Consider the following 26345-nt stretch of genomic DNA (forward strand, 5'->3'; position numbering starts at 1 on the left):
GGTGGTTTGATTGGGCCCTTTCAACTAATGCATTTAGCTTTTCGAGTTTCTCATCAATTCCTGACACAAAGATTGCCATGCTGGTAAGTAAATCCACCAGGATGTCCAATTAGTTAGAATGGTAATTTAGGGCCAGTACTATTGCTTGCATTGAGTTTAGTATGGCCGACCACAAATTGGGTGGGTTTCACCAAGTTCAACCGTCTGCATTCTGTCTGTTAACTCTTCATCTACAGTAACCCCCTGGATGTCCATGGATGACCCCCTCCTGCAAGTCTGACAGTGTGGGGTACTCATCATTATTTGGCTCAAATTCAGGAAATGCATAAAGCTTAAGCACTCCTTCCTATACCAGTCCCTCCAGAACTACTGTTGCCGTTCCGACAGACTCCACTTCTTCGGGAACATGACCGAATGACCAGCTATGTAATTGCGTAAACAAGAACAAGGAGCACCCTACTCACTAGAAAGCATGGTATGTCATGTGTAACAGAAACCACGGTTCCAGCAGAAGTTAGGCTAATCTATAACAATAATCAAATGCACAATCGCAATCACAAAAAAACGGTTAAGGTGATGTCAGAAAGAAAGAGGGCCTTGCAGACTTTATGTTCATATTAATTCTTTTTTATCAGATTTGTAAAATTTAAATTGATATATACGCAGACCAAGAAAAAACAATAGTGCTTTTCTGTCCCCAAGTGAAATGGAACCATAAAACAAACAGTGAAAAACATGTAACGTGTACAGCTTGGTTTCCACAATTTTTTAAAAAAGGAGACCAAAGATTAACTTAGTAATGATTCCAGCTTCTGTGTACAATAGTCAGAGTTCCTAAACTGGTTCGCTTTCAAATACAGTCGACGGCATTTCGACCCTTTTACAGTGCTCGGTCTCTTCAGGACCAAGGGATATGGGGACAATCTGATGGCGATTGTTCTGCCTCGTGAGACAGTGAAATAAGTGAGGCACCGGTAAAGTGAGAGAGCAAAAGGGAATACTCACACAGGGACCCGGTAGGGTGCCCCTTATGAGAGACAAACTGGTGAGCTGACAAACGGTCTTAATCATAGGTTGCTCAATCATGGTAGATGGCAGAAGTACATGACCGCCACTTAGTGTAGTAGGGATGGAGCAGATTCTTCAATTTAATTGAACCGGTCGCGGGACCAATTGTGCCACAGGGATAGTATTACTTTTTGGAATGAATCCGTCAATTCGAACTGCTCCAGTTGTCTGCCTGGTTACAATGAACAGCTATGTAAATGTACGTTTTGTGAAGTTGAAAAATTAGGCGATGGGGTGGGGGTGCTATCCATCACCTTCTCCGGTTGGGATTTGTTGTTCATATTTACCTATTAACTGGAAATTATCTGTTATTTTTGATGTTTCAGGCTGATCCACTGATTTTTTTATTTTCTTTATCTTTATATATCTCAGTATGCTGGCATGTCCTCAAACCGCCACTACAGGCAGGACTAGCTAACACCTCGGGGCTGGCTTCTAGCTCTTGCTCCGAGTCATACATGGCACTGCTATTCCTCAGGGCGGAGGGGTGACAAATATCTGTCCGCTTGCTTTTTTTTTGTGGTCTCTTTTTTAAGGTTAGATCTCCTGGTGTGGTCTCTCTATACCGCTTCCTTTTGGTGGAGGCTTGTGCCTTGCCTCGTACTTACCAAATCATCATCCTTGTTATTGTTATTTTGTACTAGTTGGTTTTAAAAAGAATAGTGGTAGTCACCTTGTTATAGTAACTTCCCAGCATGGATGCTTGATGTATTCAATAAGAAGCTGGAACTTCCTTGTTGATTTAGCAAGTTACTTTATTGAATTAAGATGATAAGTAATAAGTTATAATGTTAACCCCATCAGGAGCAGCTGTCCTGCTGCTCAGCCCTCACCCAACTGACATTCATAACTCACTAACATTCCATACATCCAACATTCCACATCTCATGCATTCAAGCTGAGCAGCAGGAAGATTCAAGATACAACATATCTCCCTTCGTTATGGGAACAATTACATTGCAAAATGTAACAGATGAAACAATTAAGATAAGGACCACATGTAGAGTACACATAGTCATAAACTTAAAACAATGCACATATAATGAATAATTTAATAAATGCAATACCAATCAACTCACCTCGCATGACCCACCATACTACAACTCACTAACTTACAAAGGAGAAACATCCTGAAGTGCTATACTACGATTCACCCACTAACAAAAGAATACAACCCGAGACGCTAAATAACATCTCATCTCGCACACCACAGTCTGGGCAGAACGTCACATAGATCCCTGAAATAAAGCACTATCCTTCACCCTACACCATCAATCCCAAATACCACAAATCATACCAGTTGGCCAGACCAGTACAATAAGCAGCACCCACAGGAACAAACCTCAACACCAAATAAATCAGGAAACAACGTGTACTACTCAGACAAATGAACAAGTCTCTACATAACTCATTCATACTCACAACCCAATCGCAACCCTGACGTGCGAGACAACAAACATCCCCATCGCAACCCTGACGTGCGAGGTAACAGACATCTCAACCGCAACCCTGACGTGCGAGACAACAAACATCCTCATCGCAATCCTGACGTGCGAGGCAACAGACAACCACATCGCAGGCAACAGACATCCCAATCGCAACACTGACGTGCAAGACAACAAACATCTTCATCGCAACCCTGACGTGCGAGGCAACAAAAAAAAACACATCGCAACCCTGACGTGCGAGGTAACAAACATCCCAATCGCAACCCTGACGTGCAAGACAACAAACATCTTCATCGCAACCCTGACGTGCGAGGCAACAAAAAAAAGCACATCGCAACCCTGACGTGCGAGGTAACAAACATCCTAATCGCAACCCTGACGTGCGAGACAACAAACATCTCCATCGCAACCCTGAGGTGCGAGGCAACAGACACCCATATCGCAACCCTGACGTGCGAGGCAACAACCATCCACATCGCAACCCTGACGTGCGAGGCAATGGACATTCCTATCACAACACATGTGATGGACACTCCCAACACAAACACACCACTCATACACAACACACACTGTGGAACAGCTCTTGGTGAATACATCATCAACAACCAAACAACAACAATGAAGAGAGTTGTCCCCAACGCTGGCTCTTAGACCCCATATTTCTGTTCCTCGTTGTGTTTTCCATTCTATAAAATAGACTCGAACATGGTCTTACTCAGCTGCCACTATAACTGGAACCATCGTCTTGTAACAGCGACCTATAGTTTCCACAGCTTCCTCTTTGTACGCCGAGCCGGTTATATTCTTAAGACCACGGAGCAATTCTTGTAACTGCCCGACCCTGAAATCAGTTCCAAAACTTAGACCTATAAACTCTTCAAAACGGTTTCCTTTGGTCCACCATGCTAATTTCCTTTATTATTTTCTTTGCTTAAGTTCTCAAAAGTCAGTTGTTAAAAAAACGCATAACAGAGATAACAGTACCTTGTTCACGAAAACACCTTTCAGAAAACGCTGTTGGTAATAACTTTTCCTCACCGATGTATGGCTTGTTTTGCTACGAGCAAAATGGAGGCATGCACAACAATGAAAAGCCGGTTGGTTCACGGCACGCACAAGGGCCAATCATTTCACGAGGTGAAAAGTCGTCACAGAAGGTGACGCCGATGCTTGCTGTGAAGGAAAACTGTCTTGTGCAGATTTCAAAGCAGAAGGGTAACCGTCACTTTTCCTTATTATTTGAAACAATCATGGAAATGAAAAAATACTTGGCAGCTTGTAAAATGTTCATATGTTAACAGCGTATTATTTCCTCAACCTTTACTGGAACACAAAGAGTTTCCACTGCGTCATTTCCCATCTTTCGCCTAAATCTTAGGCAAACGGCACCACCTGAACATCATGGAGAGTACAATTCATGAACCCTTTGTACTTCACACTGAGGCTCGATTTTCAGTTCCCGAACTCCAAGTCATTCAGATCGGCATTGGTGAACACTTTTTAAACGTTGAAAGTTCTTCCTGCACTGGGTTAACAGATGTTAATCCTTAATTAACGCTGAGGTCCAAGTCACTCATATTTCATTTAATGGCAGGTAATATTGACATACTTGTCATTGAGGCCCGATTTTTGCCCCCGAAAATAAATGGACAGCAGAGCGGGGGTTACTATTCTTTCACTCTTCATATGCTCGTACTGTACTGTGAGGCCCGATTTCTGCCCCCGATCACTATGGAACAACAGAGCAGCAGTTTGCAGCATTTTTTTTTTTTTTTTTTTATCACTCTCTACCGAGGCTCGATTTATCCTTGTTTCCGAACTTCATTTAAGCTACAAATTAGTTGATTTAAAGCCTATTATAAACGCAGTTCTGGCACCTCTGGGTATTAGGGCGACCGGTGGCAGGGTCACTGATGGGGTTTTTCCTTTTTGTGCCATACTACGTTTAAGCCAATGGTACGATAAAACATAAAAGTCATTTACCTTGAAGTTAACTTTTCTTCATTTTCCGGTTTCAGTCCAGTCTTCAACCTTTCACTCTTTGCCTTAAAAGTTGCACGCGTAGATTCTCCTCCCCAACAATCGCCAAATGATGTATTCAATAAGAAGCTGGAACTTCCTTGTTGATTTAGCAAGTTACTTTATTGAATTAAGATGATAAGTAATACGTTATAATGTTAACCCCATCAGGAGCAGCTGTCCTGCTGCTCAGCCCTCACCCAACTGACATTCATAACACACTAACATTCCATACATCCAACATTCCACATCTCATGCATTCAAGCTGAGCAGCAGGAAGATTCAAGATACAACAATGCTCTAGGAGTTTTACTCCGCTGCCCTTTTTGGTGCATTCGGGGGATCGTTTCCCTGTCTCTCACTTCGTAAATTGCTTTATATCAAAAAGTGATATGGCTCCTCCAGGGCAGTTATGAGTTGGTCCATCTCATTTCCCAGTTAAAATTGGCCTAATTGAAGGGGATCATCAGTTCATTATTTGTGACACAAGTCCTATTAACCTATTAGGTAGGATCTTCTTTCCAAAATTAAGTGTGTGATTTATTGTACACTGGATTGTGTTTCAATTCAAACTCAAGATGATGACTCACTATTTAAAATTAAATCCGAAAAGTCTAACATTTATTTGTTTACAGTGCTTTCAAAATAGGATTCACCTCCTGATTTAGGACATACTGTGAAATAGAAAGGCATGGGATTTCACTTGTCTGATTAAATGTACAAAGCCATTGAAGATTACATAAAAACCAGAAGAAGTTTACCCTCAAACTCCTCAATAAAAGCTTAATCGCAAAGCTAAGGATGGGATGAAGCCGGTGTTCAAGAAAATTATAGAGTGAGGCTTTCTTAAAGAGGTGCTCAGAAGGCCGTGCAACTCACCTCTAATTGGAAATTAAAAAAACGAGTGGCAAATGAATAGTGGTCCTAGATTTTAGAAAGATATATAAAATTGTTGTCCCATGCTGTTCCATGAGCCACAATCCAGCAGTAATATCGTTTCAAATTCCTGTGGCTGCAGAATGATACATAGTCATCATCTGGCTTGTAAACACCAACTGGGCCATAACATCGGCTATTTTCTCTCACTTTTATATTACTATTAACCCACGCTAAATTTTTCTTCTTTCTCGGGCATTGGAATGTTTAGTAGGAGTCGAGGAGCATAATTAATAATCACAAACTTAAATAGTATCAACAATTTTAAGTTGTCCGTGATGAGAGTTTAGATACATTTTTTCAATATCTTTATTCTCATTAAGTGATTAGTAAAGTTTTTCTCTTTATTTCAATCTTTATTTCAGTTAGTCCATAAATCAAAAAAGTTTACAGAAATCTTATTAAAAGAATGGTTAGAACAAGCATCAAAAATATAATGCACCAAGCCCCTTCCATGGAGGAATAGATTCCCTATTGTAAAGATCAGAATCAAAGTTTTAAAGTTCAAGAACCCATGAAGAGTTTGAATTTTGAGGAAAAAAGGGAGATCAGAGGAGCATAAAGCTTCCCAGCCAAATTAGAGTAATTAGGAGCTAATTTAAAGGAAATCCTCTTTTGTAAGCTGGTTCAGCACCTCCATGTCTATGGAAATACATATAGCTTGTACACTTTTATTGCCAGGTTAGCTACAGACAGATTGGCCTTACACATATAAGTTTGTTTCACTGCATGAACACTTAATTACTAGTACGAGGGACTTACTTAGCCCCCAAGAGTGGTTTTACTACACCACGCCATCGTTCTTCTTGAGGGATTATTGATTCATACACACAAGATCCATACTTAAGTAAAGACTTATGGAATACACTAAATTTTGGACACAGTATACCCTGATGCCTTTTACTGTGTAATTATCACTGGAGCTCTAGAACCCATTCCGGGTCGTAAATACAACCGGAATTAGGCATCCATACAAATAGATAATAGCCCTGAAGAAGTTGCTGCGCACAACCATTAAGCGCTACGACACACGTGTTGCTAAGGATTTCAAGATTAAACTGAAGTGACTGTTTTAACTGAGGAATAAGAGTGTTTTCTGTTACTGTTAATGATATATAATATACACTGTTGGCGTGTGCAAGGGAGTGTTGTGTTATGGTTGTAAAGAGGGGTCCCTTGGGTACCCCCACGGGCCCCAACCGGAGGCCTATGGGTGAATGGGGGTCTGCACCGGGCCCCCAAATGCAAATTCTGACAGCCGTTTTATGTCAGGCAGACCGACTTGGAATGGATGTCAGAATCAGACATCATAACCGCTTGGTCGGAAACGGTGTCCATAGAGCTGTACGATTCAGCTCCGAACAACTCGGGTTGTCCGAATACCGATCAGAACGAATCGGACAGCCCCAACGGTTTTCTTGCATCGTAATTGGTCCATCATAAACATAGGTTCTGAATTCGAATCCTTTTTGGAACCTTTCCGACCGACATCATAATCGGCCCTTATGTTTGTGTCTGTGTGCTGGTGTTATTGTTAATGCATCTGTACTATTTACAGGGTAAATAGTACCCTAAATAACAAATACCCTGCCAATCAGCAGGTAGCAGAAAATAGTGATTTTGTCCAAAAACACAATAAAATCCTGGAATTGCAGATTCTTCTCGCTGTAAAACCTGCCACGTCCCTCCCATTAATTCCAATGTGTGTTCACAGCAACTAATGCCCACGTCTAGTTCGTTTTGGGGTTCTCCTTCTATAAACACCAATTCTTTAAACACAAACCTTGCCTTTGTGTTGACTGTCTAATCTTAATTTCAGATATACAATTTTATGGCGAAACAAGAGGCTAGCATTATGCATATTTAACCTCTTCTGAGCATCACTTTAAAAGCTTCAAAAAGAACAAAAGGAAGTCACAAATAAAAAGAACTTCCAACATAACATACGTCTCCAACATCCAGGCTCATCCACTTTTCTTTCCTGCTTCTGAGCAGATGAGTATATTCTTTACAATGTGCGTTTCTGTAAAAGGAATAGAGTGTTAGGGTATTTAGAATTTTAACAAAATACTGTCTTTTTGTAAAAATGTTGGATTGAATATATGTACTGATTTTTTTAATGTTTTAGTTTTTTTAGTTTAAAGGAAGGTTGATTGTTTGGAGTTTGTTTAAAGATTTCTATTTAAATAAAAATAAATAAAAAAGAAAGAAATGATTGTAATGAAATTTCTTCATAAATTCATATTTTCAATGGCCTACTGTTGTGAAAGGCAGTGCAAGGTGAGCGGTAAGTCATTTGAATTCTGCTTGCCCATGCGTCTAGATGATTCTGACCCCTGAGTCAGAAGACACATATCAATGGGACTGTTTTTTACAGAAATGGAGCCTACTTGAGAAGTGCTTGAGTAGACATGTATGTTTTGAAAGCCATTTGGTCATGTATGCATTACGGCTGACGTCACGTAGATGAGCAACAAAGGTTGCCAGGCAACGCGCGTCCAATTGGCATCGGCTGACAGATTCAGCTGACCGTTGCTGATCGGAAAGGAAACAGTTTACGATCATTATAATTCTTGAAAAAACATGTTTAAGAATTATAAAAACAGTATATAATTAAAAGGAGGAAGACCAGACTAGGGGACCAGGAGGAAAGTGTTTTAAAAAAACAAAACACGGAGATCAGACACAGAAAAAGACTGAAACATTGCAGAGGAAAATGGGTACCTCTTCTATAATTAGTGTCCAAAGCAGCACAAAAGAGTGGCAGGTTAACCCTGCAACGGAGAGGGGCGAACAGCCCACCTGGTTTGAACAGGGTCAGAATGAGGAATTGGTGAATATATTTTATATTCAGGTTATAATGAGGATGAATTTTCAGACTTTGATAATTCTAATTCGAATGGTGTGAGAGATTATTTTTTTTTAATAAATCTTTATATTAATTCAACATGAAAGTCACATACATTATCCAGTTGACATTTCAAATAATTGTACAGTGCTGTATCATCGTAGGTGGGGAGAAAAAGGTTACAAACATAATAGCTCATCATCACATTGGGCCCTTCTTTGCATTTCCAGCTCCACTGTTGGGGATATACATAGATTGCCACTGTAAGTATTCCATTTGCCCCATTTTCTATCCCACTTCTTCGGACACTCCCGCGATATGAATACTTAGTTTCTGCAATCATGCATTTATCTATTTCTTTTACCCACACTCGGGAAGTAGGCGCATCCACCGCCCCCCATCCCTTCGCAATCTCACGCTTAACAAGGGTGTAACCTAGTGTAGTTAGTTGTTGGTGGTGTATGACACTGGTGCAGGCGTCCTATTAAATCCTCGTATGGAGCAAATCACTTTAAGGCAGACCGTTCTTTTTCCACCCCTTTTTTCGCGGTACTAGTAGATCTTATTGTTGAGCGTCATCGGTCTTTATTGCATTCTTCCAGGACTAAAACCTCTGAAGAAATCTGAACGCTGGCTGCTCTATCTCTTTCGGAACACGGAGTACAGTGCCTCGCAACCAAACAGGTAAATCCGTTTCGGCTGTTACCTTCCCCGTTCGCGGGGTTGTATGGACCTGATCGCACTGCGGGGCTGAATAAGAGCTAATTTCCCCTTCAGTCCTGGCCTAGTGCCTTGAGTCAGTTATGTTTTAGACCCTTAAAAATAGTCATCAATATATATCCTGCAATATTGATGCAGCCACATTGTAGATCTTAATGTGAGAAACGATAAAAATCCATCTGTCCCTCACTAGCTGTGCATTTGCATACATTGATTTTAAGACTCTGTAGAAGTGGCGTGTATTTATTCATTCTCATTTCCGCTATGATATTGCAGATGTGGATGTGAGAAGTTAAGAAATTCTCGAACACTACCCTTCCCTTCCTTATCGCTTGATCAGGCGACTTGAACCCGGTTGCTGCCATATCTCAAGTGAATCCCGAGAAATCGCGAAGGAACACGCGGGACCCTGACGCACGAGGTTCCCGGTAAGCGGGCTTATCTTTATCTGATAGTCAGGTGTGCTCATCTCCTATAGATCATAAGGGCTAAAATAGAGTCAGCTCTGTCTGTTTATTTTAAACAGATAACTCTTATTTTTCAGGAATCTCTTGACTCTGCCCCTGGGTGTCTACTCTAGTCAAATCGCCACGCATTTGGAAATGAGAAGTTAATTTTAGTGTTGGAGTAGTGAAATATCGTCTAACGTATATAGTTGGTAAGGGTCTACTCTCTTTTCTAGCTGTATCTAATAAACCCTACTGAGGCATCAACTCTGACTTAGGTCTGAGAATTGCTTTATGTTACTATTCTTATACCTTGCCTGTTCTCTCGTAAGTGTTATATGTACTTTGTGCGTAAGTATTGTCCTCATTGTTATGACAACGTTATGGAGTGTGCAAAGTTCTGTGATCCGTTGGGATTCTGGCCCATGAAGCCTTTCTGGTGTTATATGTATCTGATTATGAAATGACGGTGATAGCCATGCCTGTGTTCTGAGCTCAGTGTGCTATATCAGAATGAAGAAAGTAAAGATATGATATATAAAATGTCCTGGATCTGATTGTAAGGCAGATAACAAGCCTTTAACTGCAGTAATGTAAATATAAAAATATATACATGTATACAGATTGTTGATATTTTCTTTCAACTATTCTTTCAGATTGTATGCGGGTTCGTCATGCCCCCCCCTCCTTCTTTCTGATCGCCCTGATGAAGGTGTGGCCTTAAAAATCGGGCACTGCACCGAAACGCGCGTTGGCATTTTAAAACCTGTCTGGATATATATATTTTTTGGCATCTGATCACCCACGCTGTTAGAGGGAGTGTCATCGGGACAGAGGAATCGGGTTACATCTGATCATGGAAGAATGATGGACCTGGATGAATGAGGAGTGTTTGATGTATGTCTGATCATTGAGTGTGGATGACATATTGAAACGTGTATGCCTGTCGGATGTTTGATGTTGACAACTGTTTGGAGTGGTTGTGGGATGTGTATTAAATGATATAATGTGATGCTCGCTTTGATCTTAATTAATGTTGTATTGTGTTGAAATGATTTACGGAAACATATAGAGAAAAATGAAAAAATTATGAACTTGAGATGAATAAATTGATATTTGGATATTTTTATAAAACTGTAGTCCAGTGTCTGGTGTCATTGAGCTCTCATATGCATGGTTTAGATTAAGGACTCTGATTGAGCCTATACATTAAATAAATAGGGCAGCCTCTTTTTGTGTTTTGAAAATTTGTTGTCTCCCCTGCCTGCCTGCCTGCCCTATATTCATTCCCCAGGGGGCCCCTTTGCTATATTGAGTATATTTCCCGGCCCTGTGCTGTGGGGTGTGTTTAGCGAGCTTTCGTGAGTGGAACCCGCAGATCAGATGGCACTTTAGTATATCTGTGCTGTTGGTTATTTGTGAGTGTTTCCCCCTTTCCCTGTGTATTGTGGCTCGATTGGTGAGTGTTCTATTGTTTGTTGTGTGTCCTCTTTGCCATTGTTGGAACCTTTTTGATCCTCCTTAACTCTCCCTATTATTCCAGTATGGAGAGCATCAAAACCTTCGGATTCTCTGATGAGGATTTCGCACGCATGATTGGTGCATCAGAAGGGTCTGGTAACCAGTTTATCCTCTCTAAAGGTATTGAAGGAGAATGGAACAAGCTGCTGAACCTAAAGAAAAAATCTTTACGAACGGAAGCCCATGCTAAATTCATGCTGGACTATCTTAAAGCCGGCACCATCCCTATAGGCTTGAGAGTTAGAAACATTCCTGGCCCTTTTATCGAAATCAGAAATTTTTGGGAAAAGTGGGCTCTAATTTCTAATAGGTGCTCTAGGGACTATATGATGCTCATAATTGAGACCGCACGTGAGGTCTTGTCCCTATTAGCTAAAGAAATTGAGGAGCTTGAGGAGAAACTAAAAAAGGACAATCCGGTTGACCAGGGAAAAAAGAAATTGGAGGAAATTAGCCTAGAACTTGAGTCATTTGCAGAGTATCTCCTGAAGTGTAAAATGGAAAAGTTTAGGAAAGATGCGAGACTCTTTTCTCAGGAGAGAGCCTACCCCTACTTGATCCCGCAATTTTACGCCAATTCTGACAACACCGACCAGAATCAGGGCAATCCCCGCTGGGGAAATCGGAGAGTTCAAACCTTCTCCGTTACAACGGACTCAGATGGTGAAGGCGCCGCCAATTATGATCCTAACTACAACACCCATTATCAACAGAGGCAGGATTCTTTTGATAGACCACAAGTACAGGACTCTTTTTTTTTTTTGCAGGGGCAACTACAGATCAAGGAATCGGACCCCTCAAGTAAGACAATTCCATCAGGGTCAGGGACAAGCACGCCCCCAACGCTACATTCAGACAAGGAACACCCAATATTGGAGAACCTAAACACTATTCCGGTCTTCAATCTGTCAGATGGTAACATTTCGTTCAATTCCATGACCCTTCTCTCGAGAGGCCTTTCGTTTGTTCCATCTACCAATTTTAATCCTTTTGAGTTCAATAAAGATCTCCATGCTTTCTTCAGGAAAATCCGCTTGAAGAAATTCTTCCTATCTCGACCCACGCTTGTTGACTCTGAGAACCTCTCGGGCATGAAACCACCTTCCAATTTTATCCGAGCCTCGATCTTCTGGGGCCTGAGGTAGGGATCTTTGAGAAAGCTGTGATTAGGAAAATGGAAAAATTTACCAGCTTTGTCTTGAAACCTACTAACAATCTCTTGAGGGAGGAGAATGTTGCTTTGAGAGAACTCCGTGAAGACCAGAATCTCACGATTAAGCCTTGCGACAAAGGCGGGGGGATAGCAGTCTTTAAGACGTCTACTTACATTGAAAAGATGAACACCCTCCTATCCTCCACTAGACACTACCATCGAATAAGGACCTGCCCCGAGGAAGTCTTAAAACAACGCATTTTAACTTTGGTTAAATCATCAGTAGAGGATGGCCATATTTGTACTAAAGAAGCTGAATATTTGACCCCCACATTTACCAGAATGCCGATCATATACGGTTTACCCAAAGTCCATAAGAACATCACGGATCCGCCCATGCGACCAATTGTTTCTACAATTGGGGCGGCGACTGAGCCTCTGTCCAAGTACGTCGATCGGTTCCTCAAACCGCTGGTAAGTCAACTCAGATCATATGTGAAAGACACAGGACACTTTATTTCTAAAGTGGAAAATCTGCGTTTTGAGCACAAGACTGAACTATTGGTAACCATGGACCTGGAATTTTTATATACAAACCTACCCCAGAATGGGGCTATCCGGGTCATAGAGGAGATCCTCATGAACCAAGATAACTTACCCAATGCTCCATTGATCCTAAATTGCCTTAGAATAGTCCTTAGTGAGAACTACTTTGAATTTAATAAAGAGTATTACCACCAGATACAAGGCGTCCGCATGGGGCCTCTTGTGCCCCCAGTGTTGCATGCTATACATGGGCAATTTTGAGGACATAAACATATATAATGAAATGGCACCGTTTTATGAAAATGTGCGTGCCTGGTCACGCTTCATTGACGACATTTTTTTCATTTGGAGCGGTGACCATGAAACCTTGAATGAATTTGTGTCTTGGATCAATGCAGCGGATCCTAACCTTAGGTTTAAAGCGAACTCTAGTGACTCTAAAATTTAGTTTTTGGATGTTTGGGTCAAGGACAACGGGGGCCTTTTAGCTGTGTCACTCTACACCAAACCCACGGCGAAGAACACCTTGCTCGAATACAGCAGTTTTCACCCACGATGCCAAAGAGACTCTATTCCATTCAGTCAGTTCCTCCACTTGCTTACGGAAATTAGGGATTTTTTGCAACAATCAGATGCCCTAAAAATCAAACTTGCGGCACGGGGATATCCTCCCCGTTTGATTCGCGATTCCTTTAAACGAGCGAGGTATTACAACAGGGAGAGTATGTTCCAGGACCGTAAACAGAGTGCCAATGACCCTCTTGTATGTATTACTAAACACTCTACGATTAACCACAAACTAAGACAGACGGTAAACTCTCTGTGGTACCTCCTCAATATTGGAGAACATGAAGAGATGATCCTGAAACCCTTATTCGCGTTTCGCAGAAATAAAAATCTACGAAATCATCTGGTACACGGTGTTGTAGCACCCCCTAGAGGCCTTAAACAGATTGGTGTGCTGGGCCTTCCTCCGGTGTTGGGACATCACCGCTGTGGCACCTGCCAGGCATGTCCTCAGGCACTGGTCGGGAGCGACATAGTGATTGGAAACCGCACGGTGGAACTGAACGAGATGAGCAACTTCCGCTCCACTAATGTAATCTATGTGATTCTGTGTCCCTGCGGCTTACCCTATGTGGGTGAGACAGGGCGCGAATGCAGGCACCGAATTAGTGAACGCAAATCCAGTATTAGGAACCAAAAAAGCGGGGCTCCTCTGGTCCAACACTGGATTACTTTCAAACATTCGGAGTTTGACTTGAAATGGTCAATTCTTGAAAAAGTCTGCACTATTGCGGGTAAAGATAACATAGCGCTCAGGAAGAAAAGGGAGGTGTTTTGGATTTTCCTGCTTAATGCAGTCAATAAAGTACTGAACGAACATTGCCCCTGGGAGAACGCAATTACTTGAACCCCTGTAGGGACCTTGCCCCCTGAACTTGGTGCATACGCCTCTATTGTCTGTGACCTTCTGTCCGTTCTCTACCTGTTGTTGCTATTTGCAAACCCTTGATTGAATTGGTGTAAAGTGCGCGTCTAATGGGGTTTAGTTCCCCAAACAGCACAAATGGAAACGGTCTCACTTCGTTATTCGTCGCCCCTAACCAGTGCGTAGGGCTGCCTTCGGATTTGAATATTGCTACGACCATGCCGGGGCATGCAACACGCGGTAGGATTCCATAATTCCATAATTTCTCGCGCCTATACCTATCTACTTTATGATCTAACTAGGCCCCGTGAACCGCTTGGTGCATGGGGCTTTGTGAACCAGCCTAGAGAGTCCATCTCTGGTCTTCCAGAAGGCCAATACTATGAGGGAGTGGCCTATTTAATTGGTAGGCGAACGCCACTCGTTTTTGTATTTAAAGCCCGCTACAGGTGCGTTTGTGATCTTTGGAAACGCCTTGCTGTTGACGTTGCATGTCGGAGCTTTGGAAGCCCTTTGTTTATCCGGTCCAGCCGCCAGGTATGTCTTTGCCGCTAATCTTGGCCCTTAGGCACCCTTTCTTTGGATGCAGGCCAGTTTGCGGGTCGGCATTTCATTGCTGGAGATTGGGTGCGGGGAGGCCGTATTAGTAATACCCTAAATGTGCCGCTATGTGTGACCGTCTATGGAGAGGTTCGTGTCGACTCATTTGATCGGCACGAGCGATTGGCATGTTGAGAGAGAAAGGAAACTAGGACCAGGCGGGGGATCTTTCTGGATATTTGTACCTGACGCAGTGTATGACAACAGGTGCAGGCGTGCTATTAAATCCTCGTATGGAGCCAATCACTTTAAGGCAGACCGTTCTTTCCCCCCCCCTTTTGTCGTGGTACTAGTAGATCTTATTGTTGAGCATCATCGGTCTTTATTGCATTCTTCCAGGACTAAAACCTCTGAAGAAATCTGAACGCTGGCTGCTCTATCGCTTTCGGAACACGGAGAACAGTGCCTCCCAACCAAACAGGTAAATCTGTTCCAGCTGTTACCTTCCCCGTTCGCGGGGTTGTATGGACCTGATCGCACTGCGGGGCTGAATAAGAGCTAATATCCCCTTCAGTCCTGGCCTAGTGCCTTGAGTCAGTTATGTTTTAGACCCTTAAAAATAGTCATCGATATATATCCTGCAATATTGATGCAGCCACATTGTAGATCTCAATGTGAGAAACAATAAAAATCCATCTGTCCCTCATTAGCTGTGCATTTGCATACATTGATTTTAAGACTCTGTAGAAGTGGCGTGTATTTATTCATTCTCATTTCCGCTATGATATTGCAGATGTGGATGTGAGAAGTTAAGACATTTTTTAACACTATCCTGCCCTTCCTTATCGCTTGATCAGGCGACTTGAACCCGGTTGCTGCCATATCTCAAGTGAATCCCGAGATATCGCGAAGGAACACGCGGGACCCTGACGCACGAGGTTCCCGGTAAGCGGGCTTATCTTTATTTGATAGTCAGGTGTGCTCATCTCCTATAGATCATAAGGGCTAAAATAGAGTCAGCTCTGTCTGTTTATTTGAAACAGATAACTCTTATTTTTCAGGAATCTCTTGACTCTGCCCCTGGGTGTCTACTCTAGTCAAATCGCCACGCATTTGGAAATGAGAAGTTAATTTTAGTGTTGGAGTACTGAAATATCGTCTAACGTATATAGTTGGTAAGGGTCTACTCTCTTTTCTAGCTGTATCTAATAAACCCTACTGAGGCATCAACTCTGTCTTAGGTCTGATAATTGCTTTATGTTACTATTCTTATACCTTGCCTATTCTCTCGTAAGTGTTATATGTACTTTGTGAGTAAGTATTGTCCTCATTGTTATGACAACGTTATGGAGTGTGCAAAGTTCTGTGATCCGTTGGGATTCTGGCCCATGAAGCCTTTCTGGTGTTATATGTATCTGATTATGAAAGGACGGTGATAGCCATGCCTATGTTCTGAGCTCAGTGTGCTATATCAGAATGAAGAAACTAAAGATATGATATATAAAATGTCCTGGATCTGATTGTAAGGCAGATAACAAGCCTTTAACTGCAGTAATGTAAATATAAAAATATATACATGTATACAGATTGTTGATATTTTCTTTCAAGATTGTATGCGGGTTCGTCATGTCCCCCCCCCTCCTTCTTTCTGATCGCCCTGATGAAGGTGTGGCCTTAAAAATCTGGCACTGGGAAGGAGGAGCTACGACAGCAACAAGATGACCGCTTAGTCTCCCGGCTCCCCCGACCTCCGTTTTGCCTTTATTTGTTTCTATGGCCTTTTCTTTTTTCTTTTTTTCGTTCTCTTTCTATTGCCTTTCTTTCGTTTCTTTATTTTTCGGGTCAGCGATGAGGGTCCACTTTTGTGTCGATTATTGATCCTTCTTTATTTGTGCCAATATTTCCTATAGTACTATTTGTATCGATGGGCGGATGCTTAACTGGTGGGAATTGCGACTGTATGCCTGAATATCCTGACTCATATGCTTTAGCGTCATTATTCTAACTGCGATCGTTCTAACTGTGGTTGTCTTCCTACTTTGCCCGCCCTTTGTGTGACGTTGTATTACTGTACGGCACCTGATCCTTCATTTTCATATTATAAAATGGAGCCTTTTTAATCCTGTACTTTAGTTGGTACGCTCAATAACACGTTCTTAATCGAATCTATGGTGCTTCCGATCCACGGGCTGCTGAGTCGTGTCATAACTGACTCGCTGTGGTGGAAACTGACTAGTGGCCGGCCCTGGTGGTTGTAGGCCCATACTTGTAATCGTTTGAAGTAACAATAAAGGTTTTCACAAAAAAAAAATAATAATCTGGCACTGCACCGAAACGCACGTTGGCATTTTATAACATGTCTGGATATATATATTTTTGGGCATCTGATCTCCCAAGCTGTTAGAGGGAGTGTCATCTGGACAGAGGAATCGGGTTACATCTGATCGTGGAAGAATGATGGACCTGGATGAATGAGGAGTGGTTGATGTATGTCTGATCATTGAGTGTGGATGACATATTGAAACGTGTATGCCTGTCGGATGTTTGATGTTGAGATCTGTTTGGAGTGGTTGTGGGATATGTATTAAATGATATAATGTGATGCTCGCTTTGATCTTAATTAATGTTGTATTGTGTTGAAATGATTTACAGAAACATATAGAGAAAAATGAAAAAATTATGAACTTGAGATGAATAAAATGATTTTTTGATATTTTTATAAAACTGTAGTCCAGTGTCTGGTGTCATTGAGCTCTCATGTGCATGGTTTAGATTAAGGACTCTGATTGAGCCTATACATTAAATAAATAGGGCAGCCTCTTTTTGTGCTTTGAAAAGTTAGTTGTTGTTCCACCTCTGTGAGGTCAGTCTGCTCCCATATATTAAGAAGACCTAGGTGCGGTGTGAGGGTGACTTCCTTTTCTACGGCGTTCTGAATATGGGTCGTGGCTCCCTCCCATAGACTTCGTATTTCCGGGCATTCCTAGATTGTGTGATAAAAGGTGGCAGTGTACTGGCAGCCCCGGCGACATATTGTATCCAGTCTGGCGCCTATCTTTGCTAGAGTAACCCTGGTTAGGTACGACCTGTGTAAGATTTTGAGTTGAATCAATCTGAAATGGAGAGTAATTGCTGCTTCTCTGGGGGACATTTGTGCCGTTTGCCAGTCCTCATCGTCAATGGGTCCTAGGTCTTTCGGCCATTGCTCTCATTTTTGCGGACCGTATCAGGTAGATTGTTGCACCATTTTTTGTACGTCAGTGATATAGCTTTTGAATGTAACGGTCCGTCTAGTAATCGGTCTTCCAGAGGTGATGCCTCTGATATGTCCGTGAGATTGGGTAGTGCTGTGATGAGGGTGTGTCTAATTTGTAGGTATCTGCCCATTTTACCTTGGGCCATTCCGTATCTTTCCCTAAGATCCTCAAACCTGATAATCAAACCTTTTTCAATCAAATCTCCAATATTGGAGATTCCTATAAGATCCCATTTATCAAAGTCGGGTTGATGACATAGGTGTCCCAGTCTCTGTTTATACCATAGGGCCCTGGCTTTTGTAAGGACATTTGACCATCCCAGACGGGTGCTCGCTTGATGCCAGATCGTCACCGTGTGAGATATGGCCCAAAGTATCTCTTCTTGTTTACTTTTGAATATAGTGCCCCTAGATACCCTTCTCGTCCCGTTTGGTATCGGTCTAAATGATAGGCTGGATCTAAAGAGGAGCGATAGATCCAGTGATTCACTACAACTAATTAAGACGCCCAGTAATAGAGTCGTATGTCTGGGAGGGCAATGCCTCCATCGTACCACCCTTTTGTCAGTTTTTAAAATCCAATACGAGGCGACCCACCGTCCCATAACAGCGTCCAAATCGCACTCTTTATTTTCGAGAAGTACGTATTTGGGACCCAATGCAGGCAATTCTGGAGGATGTAGAGAAAGTGTGGGAGGGCCAACATTTTAAAAAGAGCAGCTCGGCCCACCCGTGAAAGAGGTAGGGATCGCCAGTGCTTCACATCCGCCCGTAGACATGACAATGGGGGTTGCAAAATTACGGTCATAGAAAATAGTGGGGCTCGAGGTTATGTATATTTCCAAATATCGGAATCCATCCGTGGCAACCTCCACACAGAAACCCGCAGGGAGTCGAGAGATCAGACCCCGAAGCACAAACAACACCGATTTGCTCCAGTTTATGGCGTAGCCAGAGTATTTCCCAAAATTTGTGAAGATATTTAGGACCCCGTGGATTGATCTATATGGAGAGGGAAAATAAAGCAGAATGTCATCTGCATAGAGAGATATTCAGTCGTCATGCCCCTCCTCCCATTTCAGGCCTCTTACCATGACATCTCGCCTCACCCAGGCCGCCAGTGTTTCCAGCATGAGAGAAAAAATCAGGGGGGACAAAGGGCATCCCTGTCGGGTGCTCCTTTTTAGCGTGAATGTGCGAGATTTGTAGTTATTCACTCGCACTTGACCCTTTATACCCATGTAGAGCCATTTCACCCAGCCAGGAACTTCAGACCGAAGCCCATTCTCTGCAGGACTTCAAATAGGTATGGCCACTTGATCGAGTCAAATGCCATGGAGGAATCTAGAGACACACCACTGCGTCCTCTTCCATGTATTCCCGACGTGCGAGTACATTATGGAGACGCCGGATATTAAGTGCCGTATTCCTTCCTGGCATAAAGCCAGATTGGTCCGGGTAGACCAGGGAGAAAGCAACCGTAACCAATCGCGAGGCAAGTACTTTCGCTAGGACCTTGCTTCTACATTATTTAACGAAATCGGCCTGTAGGATCCGCAGTTATCTACAGGTTTTCCTGGCTTGCGAATCACTACTATGGAGACTAGACGTTGATCCTCAGGCAGTATTCCTTTTTCGTAGCTTTCGTTATTAGATGACCCTTAGGTAAGGGGCCGTCTGAGAAGCAACCAATTTTAAAAATGCAATGAGGGTCCCGTTTGGCCCCATCGCCTTCCCTGACTGGATTGGGCTTATGGCCATTTGGATTTCTTCATCTGTCAGGTCTTCAGCACGGGGGTCTCTGTCGGTGTCAGAAAGCGTATAAATGTCACTGACGCAAAGGAACTGACGGTAGTCTTCCGCCATGTAAGTAGTGGATGGGGAATAAATATGCTCCAAGTGTCCTACAAAAGCGTCTGCAATGTCCCTTGGATGTGTGACCTGTGTGCCGTCGGCTAGAGTCAGCTGGGGCACTCATCTTCCGCCTTGATCCCGCCTCTCTAGCCAGGCCAGGTTTTACCAGCCCTGTCTCCTAGTTCGTACATTCTATGTTGAGTGCGCAGTAGTTTGGCCATTGTTTGTTCCCTAGTTTTTATCTTATATTCCTCTTGTTTAAGTGTGAGATGGTGGAGAGTGTCTTCTGAAGGTGCCCCAGCATTGTCAGCTTCTAATTGCTGGAGCTCACTTTCTAATTGTACCAGCTGCTGGCGTTTCTTATTAATGTATCCCATCTTAAGTGACTGTGCCTGCCCCTTCAGTACCACCTTGAAGGCCTCCCAGATAGTGAGCGCTAAGTCAACTGAACCTACGCTTTCCTTAAAGTAGTTAGTTGTCTGTGTATGTAGTTCCTTTTTAATATCAGGGATTTTCAAGAGCCAGGTATTTAGGGTGATTGTGGCCCATGGCTGAGGATTCCCATGTGTGAACTCAATCCTTACTGGGGAGTGATCCGATATACCCCTTGGCAATGCCTGGGGATTGCAGAAGTGGCCAATTGCAGCTGTGTAGGTTAAAAAATAATTAATACGGGATGAGTTTTTGTGTACCTTAGAAAAATAAATGTATTGGGCTCTATCCAGTTGCAACGCACGCCACACATCAGACAGTCCCATGGCTGTGGTGAATTTTGCCATCAACACATTCGGCCTCGCCTCCGGTCTTTGTGGGTATCTAGCTTGTCGGTCGTCCATTATCATGTTAAAATCTCCCCCCAAAAGTAGGTTACCCACCGGGAGGTCTGTTAATATCTTACCCAGGTCTGTCAGTGCCTCCTTACCCAGTGCTGGCGGCAAGTATAGCAAACCAATATTGAGCGCCTTCTCCTCCCATTGTTTCTCGAGGACCGCAAATCTACCCTCCGTGTCCGCCCACGTGCTTTTCACCATTAGTGACAGGTTCTTTTTAACTAGGATGCCAGTCCTTCTAGAATCTAAGGTATACCCTGCATGTACTAGGAGTTTGTCTCCCCATCTGGGGAGGACCTTACTCTTATTACCAACCATGTGTGTTTCTTGTAGTAACACCACATCCGGCGCCTGCCTTTTCGGATATTGTTGGACTATTCCCCGCTTAATCTTGTCCCCCATGCCATTTAAGCCAGGTAAGCACTGAGAGTGACGTTTCCATTCTACCCCCCATCATCAGCAATGAGAACAATTAAATCAGGACATTTTGCACTTTATCTGGGCCCAGTTTTTCTAATCTGTGCAGCTAGTGTGTAATGGTCTCTTGGTGTGACGCAGGGGCGATCACCTATTGCAGTCCGGTGTCCATTTGTCTCCCCCTTAAAATCATTGTCTGCAGTGGAGCACATACGTAACAGCCTGTAATCGGTGACTTTTGAGCTCAACAAACCTTAAACTAACTAAAAAAAAACAAATCGTAAAAAACACTCCCAAGTCCCCCCTTCCTCCCAACATCCCCCCACCATGCCTCTCTGCACAACGGGTTCACAACCTCCCGCCTCCCCCAACTTGCACAGCGCCTGTCACCCACCCGCAACAGTTTGGGGAAAGTTAAACAACCCAACTCCCTTAAGCATCCATGTGTAACTTTTACCCTCTCCCCGGCCAACCATCAACACAATTAGTAGTGTATACAGCCACAATAAACATATAGATATGACTGAAAGAAGAAATTGATCCCCCCCGAGGCTAGGCCATTAATAATAAAAGATCAGAGTGTGTGCAACCTATAACATAGCAGACCACTGAAAAGGACATTGTATAAAGTGACCAACTGTGTCACACGGTTCCGGGGCCTTTACACCACGCTGTGACCCTGGCGTAGAGTAGTGCGCGCGCCCTGAATGTTGAAGGACGTGCGCCATGCAGCAGGAGCCCCACGTCGGATCTTCGCCCGGCCCGCTGGAGCCACGGATTGCGGCGAAACTCTGAGCGGACCTCGGCGCTGGGGACCGGAGCTCTTGGCAGCCAAGGCAATTGTTGGTGGCCGGGGGTATATGGACTTTTGCGGATTTTACGGGCGTGTTGCAGCGGAGCTCGGCTACCGTGCGTTCATCTCCCTTGGCAGTTGGCCATGCCCCCCCGGTGTGAGAGATTTAATGGATCCTCTGGGTCAGACGTTGTTTAACCCAGTTCTGATGAACACCATAGACGTTCTGAATGGTGGCCTTTAGGGCATGTGGCTGATTATATTAAACACTGGATAAGACATCCTTTAAAAAGGAATGAGAGAAATCTCTTGTGAGCTGAATGTTCACAACCAGTTATTGAGGTCAAGGAAACTATGACTCCAAATTCGGATCCTGATCTCATTACTTACTTGTTCAAGTTGGGTCGTGATCCTAGGAAAGGACTAGAATGGTCCTTAAAACAGTAAAAAGACAAATTACTAGATGTTTTGGGCCCTGTAGCTAGGATCTTTGACATGGTGGAAGAGTCCTAGTAGAATGGGACAGCTCTGGATATTAACTTATGAGGGGATCGAGCCAAAGGGCTATATTCTTTTATTGGCAACAAAAATGCTAGATTAATTACAGAAAGGCGTAAAGCAGTGCTTTTCAGGATTAGCCCAAAATTGTGTGATTTTGCAAAAACAAGAGTTGAGTGAGGAGTTGAAAGGACTCTTTTTTGGAGAAGGACTAGTTAAGTCTTTGGGAAAGCATGTGCCGACAATCACTGAACTTGACAAAATTCTTGTGTCTCTAGGAGGAAGGTGTTTGGAGATGGGCATTTATATGGCAGGTCCAGAAAACGGGGCCAAACTTTCGGCCATCCATGTGTCAGGGGCTCATATTATCTTGGAGGAAATGCCTATGGATATGATCATAGAGAAAATGCCTATTGATATGAACATGATCATCTTACTCAGGGAGTTTCTGCCCAAAACCAGGTAGAGGAGGTCGAGGAAGGTCAGGGCTCAAAACAGAAACACAAGCAGGACAACAAGGTGAGTACAAAGAGAACAATTGGTTTTATCCAGAGAAATACTGGAGGACGGTTAAGGCTTTTCACACTGAAATGGCAGGAAATATCAGGAACTGTATGGGTTCTGGAAACCATGAAAGGGTATTTATTAGAATTTCAAACAGAACCGGGGAAAGTGATTGTTGAACAAGAAATAACAGAAATGTTTCAAAAGAAGGCGATTATAAAGGTTAAAAAGGGGTTTTGTAGGTACTCTTTTTATATTGGTGAAGATAGAAAAGGTATGGAGACCAGTAATACATTTGAAGGAACTACATTTTTTCGGGATCTATTTATCCTAGATTTGACAGCCATCCAAAATTGTGTGTAGAGAAATGCATTAGAGAATATGAGGTGAGAGTAAGTGAGATATAGAATTCAGGGATAGATCAGTTTTTATTATCTTATGTGAAACCTCATAAAGCTGTCTCTATGGCAACAAAAGCTAGAAGGGTTACGCGTTAATCGGGCGTGAATCTGGAAAAATTCAAAGTACATTTGATTCTTGATGACGGCATCAAAAGTGTAGGGTGTAGGTGGTAGTTTGAGTGAAATTTTGAAAGCGACAGATTGGTGGAATGATAACGTTTTTTCTGGATTTAAAATTTTAGACCTATAGAACATGTTTCTGTAGGTGTTTTAAAGGACTTTAAACATGCATAATCTAGCCTCCTGTCTTGCTATAAAATATTGATTCTCAGAGTATAACAATATAGGAGAGTTAACAGAATGATAGTGTTTATATTATGAAATGAATTGGAGTTTAGATCAATATATTTGATATTTTGGTTTAAGATGTTTTGTGGATGGTTTTGTTTTAGATGGATAATAAAGAAGAGAAACAAAATTAGGAGAAGAATAATTGGGAAATGATGGAAAGAAGAGAAATAAAAGAGGATGAGCCTGGAATGTTGGAGACTTATGTCGGAGTTCTTTTTATTTGTGACTTCATTTTGATCTATTTGAAGCTTTTAAAGTGCTGCTCAGAAGTTGATAAATTAAATGTTATGCATAATGCTAGCCACCTTGTCATTTAAAAAAATCACAATTCTCTATACAGTTAACCTCTGAGAATCAACATTTTCTTTCTAAATTCATCTTCCTCCTTCTTCCAAACATTTTTCAAGGCACCACTATGCTTGTATTACTATTTGTCATGTTAGTGTTTCTCTCTTCTAATGACATAATAAAAAGGTTTTGTAATAGTCGCATCAAACAGGTTAAATTATTCTGATAAGCTTTAACACTATCTATAGGTCTATGTGGCATGGAATAATACCGCCTGTGTTTATTTCTTTTCTTTGTGAGTGTAAATTCATGTTTTCTTTCAAAGGCACCCTAGAAAGTATTAAATCATAGTTAGAATAGAAATATTCAAAGAGTTCTAGTCTATAAGGATAATTTATATACCATGTCAGATTCCATAAGATAACGGCATGTGGCAATATGTTACTTCTGCTGATGGCGGTAAATAAGCTTAAAGCAAAACCAAAGGAGACTGGATGGAGTGTTGAACATTGCAAGCACTCACCCCCAGTCAACTGATCTGGGTTTAATCCATCATCTTTCTTTAGCTCACTCCGCCACCCCAGTTCAGACATGGCTATATGCAAATCAGTCTGACCCTGTGCCTGTGCAGACATAATAGTCCTTGGCTCCCATGGCGTGTGTATATTCCTGTACTAATCTAGAGTAAACGTTTGTTGAGTAATCCTAACTGTTGTAGGCAATAGATGAAGCTTTCCATTGTTCTTCATCAATCAGATATGTGTGATTGTGTTGTTTTTGTATTTCTAATAATAATTCTAAGGTGTTAAATAAAATCCAACTAGAACTACGGTATTCTTAACTACTGTTATTATGAAGATTATACACATAATATATTTTAATTTATTTCTACAGCAACATATGTGTTCTCTGGAGACAGATTAAATGTAGTCAAGTTAGAGTTCAATATGCAGATTTCTGCAAATAGCTTCAACAAATTATTAGTTTTCAAAAAAGCAATTTTGAACAATCCTTAACCCTACTCAGTGTTCTTCTATTAATGCTATCCCTACTCTTCTACTCAAGACTCGGGCCTAGGTTTATGTTCTGTAAAATAAAACATTGGAATTGATCAATGTCAGTCTTTTTGTTTTTCGTATTTATCTTTCACAGACTGTTTGTAAATGCACAGTTTGTTTTCGGCAAATCATTTCTCCAGTAACCCTGGCTGCTGGTGGGATCCCGAAATCACTGCTCCATTCAGCACAATATCTTTTTCAGGATTTCTCACCTTGGTGTGCAGTGCATGCACCCACTCTGGAACTCCGCCAGTACTGGTCACTAAAATGACCTGGAAGGGATCTTTTCATCTTAGCTTCAAACAATTCTCCTGAGAGTGCTCTTGATCATAACCCAGTCACCAGGATTGAGGCTGTGACACTATTCTTGGTGTGGATCTTTAGTGGCAGCTGCAACCCCTAAAAAAACAAAATGCACCTCATCAGCCAAGCCTTTGCAGTAGTTGAGTATTATATCATCTGTGATGTTCAATAATGCATTTGCAGGTACAGCAGGCAACCTCATTGCCCTTCCCATCAGTATTTAATGTGGAGAAAGATCAGTATTTCTTTCAAGGATACTTCAAATACTCATCAGCACTAAAGGTGAAGTTACGTTGAAGCACAAACCTTTGCCAACCAAGACTTAATAGTCCCATTCATCTGCTCAACTATGCCAGAAGCTTCTGGTAAATAGCTGCATTGTCTTCTTTGCTCAGTTTGTAATGCTGTACAAATCATCTTCAGGACCTCATTATTAATTGAGGGGTTGTGTTTCCCTAACCAAGGAATTCCCAAAATTATGCCATATCGCGGGGCCTCGTATGATGTTAAAGGCCAAATCTTTATTTCCTTGCTTTAGTTAGAGCAGTTGACGGTCTGCGGTCAAGGCGGCAGCTCTTCGGTCAAACACCTTCTCGAATTCGGTACGGAAGGCTGACCAATCATGCATTAATGGGTTATCTCTATGAACCAATGGAACAGCCCTTTGTGCAGCGTCTCCAGCTAGGTAGGAAATTGTGAATGCTTTTCTTGACTGATTTGTAGAAAAGGCCTTAGGTTTACAATGGAAGTGCAACAATGTTTGTGTAAGCAACACTTGAACCTTATTGGGATCTCCTGAGAATCTTTCTGGTGCAGCAAGTGGGATATGTGTGGGCATCTTTACGCTAAAAGGGACTGTAGGATTGGAGAAACCCCCTCCAGTGTATCACCCTATACCCACGTCAAAGGAGTTTTGCTGCATTTGTTCTATCTTTAGTTTAAGATTTTCAGTCTCCCCTCGAGAGGCAGTTAAATCATGTTGTACCGCAGCCAGGACTCCTATGACGTCCTCTAACATGGCCATCTATGTATCGAGCCGCCCAGGAGGAATTAAATACGTGGGCTGATTATTCTGTCAGCTCAATGATTCCTTGAAAAGGTTTGATGCCAATAAG

This window comes from Lissotriton helveticus, chromosome 11 (genome assembly GCF_964261635.1).
Source record: "Lissotriton helveticus chromosome 11, aLisHel1.1, whole genome shotgun sequence".
NCBI classification, from domain to species: domain Eukaryota; kingdom Metazoa; phylum Chordata; class Amphibia; order Caudata; family Salamandridae; genus Lissotriton; species Lissotriton helveticus.